Source organism: Talpa occidentalis, unplaced genomic scaffold (genome assembly GCF_014898055.3).
Source record: "Talpa occidentalis isolate TD23 unplaced genomic scaffold, MPIMG_talOcc4v2.1 talOcc4.15, whole genome shotgun sequence".
Classification (NCBI taxonomy): Eukaryota; Metazoa; Chordata; class Mammalia; order Eulipotyphla; family Talpidae; genus Talpa; species Talpa occidentalis.
This window is the reverse complement of record NW_023601543.1, coordinates 24,666,826-24,668,849: the sequence shown is the minus strand read 5'-3', so window position 1 is coordinate 24,668,849 and position 2,024 is coordinate 24,666,826.

Genomic DNA, 2,024 nt, shown 5'->3' with positions numbered 1-2,024 from the left:
AGCAGTTCTGCACTGTACTGTAGATTTTTATTTATTTTTTCATCTTTTTATCTAGATGTTTCACTACTGGCAGTGAAAACATCTGGTATATCAAGAGTAAGTATTCTTTCCCCTGAACCTATAACTCTGTTTTGAAGTAGAAACAAATTGAACAATTCATTTTGGTAAGTATTTTTTTATCATGAAACTGCTACAAAAAGTATATTCAACTTCTATACAATTTTTTTAAGATTTATTTATTTATTTATACAAGCACTGGGTACAGTCAGAAGTGCGGGAGGGTAAGAGAATTCACCAGAGTCAGAGGGGAGAGCAGAGCAGGCAGACTGACGAAGTACACTGCTGAGGGGAGCAGTGGGCAGCAGGAGAGGCTGGTGGCCGGGGATCAAACCGGTGCTGCAGAGGCTGCGGGAAACTTCACAACCCAGCGCTCAACCGCTGCGCCACTGGGTAGGCCCAACTTCTATACAATTTTGCTAGATATATAAAAGGACAAATTAAGTCTGCCTAGAATTTTATGCCCTACCAAAAATTAAATAAATGCATAATAAATACATAAATAAAACCTCATCAAACACTAGTCTGTTAGGGAAGAGAGTGAAATTTGTGTGTATTTATTGTTTTTATTATTCAACGCAGCCATGGAAAAATTAGATGTGTTTTAATATTAATTGCAACTAACTTAATGGTTATTATATCACATGAACCATTTAAAAATTTCAAACTTTGCTTTTATATGTTCATCCTCTAATTGTTGATATAATCTCATACCAATAATATTTTCATTATACTCTTAATCAAAAAGCTTATAGAAAATATCTATGGGTTTGGTGATTATAACTGGAAGCTCTAGAGACAGAAGTTTCAGATCTGAGTCTCTACTGCCAGCTGTGTGGCTATGGGAATGTCATTTATTTCGTCTGATGCTGAATTTCTTTATAAACAAGGTGGGGGATATATTAAAGCTATTAGTATTGTTGTTAAAGGTAAATGAGAGTATGTTAAGCACTCTCAGCATAGTTCCTGGCATTAGGTAAGCCCTGGTACATACTAGGAATTCACTCAATATTGACATAATATATAGATACAGCATTAGATAGATATCTAAAGCTTTAAAAGTTATACGTAAATCCTTCAGCTTACCATTCAAAAACTGGCTTCCTTATTTATCCCAAGCACCAACACTCTTAGTTTGTTATGGACTATTTAAGATCAGCCCTTTTGTTACAGCCAAACTAATATCATTTCTGCCTCTATACACTACTCAGCTTCTCAGTCTCATGATTTCACTATTGTCATTGTCCCAGAGAGAGTGCTCTTCAGTCTTCTATGCCACGGCATTTCAATTACTTTCATTGCACAAAACTCACCTTTTCTAGGAAATTGCCTAATTAACCCCATTTCACTTAGGCCCACCATTATTCTGGTTCATCTTCTCAAGAACTCTCATAATGAGTTTGCATAATCCTCTGCACCTGCAGATCTATAGCTTTGAATTGTCCTTAAGTCATTTCTGTATATTTAACCGCTCCTTTAGCTGGTTTTCAAAGCTCTTCAGTGGCAGTGAGGAATGCATCTCCTACTTTGTTTGTGACACTCCTCCCGTATCACCCTTGGCCTCTAGCCTCAAGAACATAGTTTCAAATGCTTGCTGAGTGAATGAATCAATGATATTTGATGAAATCGCATTTTTCAGCTATGAAAAGCAAAACATCAAATAGATGCAATTTTATGCCTATGATCTAAAGGAGCAGTCGGACTGTTCTAACAATGAAGAGATGTTTGTGATCATCTTTCTGTCACAATAGGAGGATGAAAGAGGAAAATGCATCATTGTGTAACTGTAATGGCCATAGCTAGCATAACATATATTACTTTATAAAATGTTCTAATGTCACAGTATAAGTGTACAATTCATAGCAATGACATAGCTGTATAACCTTGGGCATGTCAATTAACCTCTTAGGCACTCAGTTTTCTGATCTGTAAAATAAATGAGGGGTTGGATTATACTATCTCTGTCT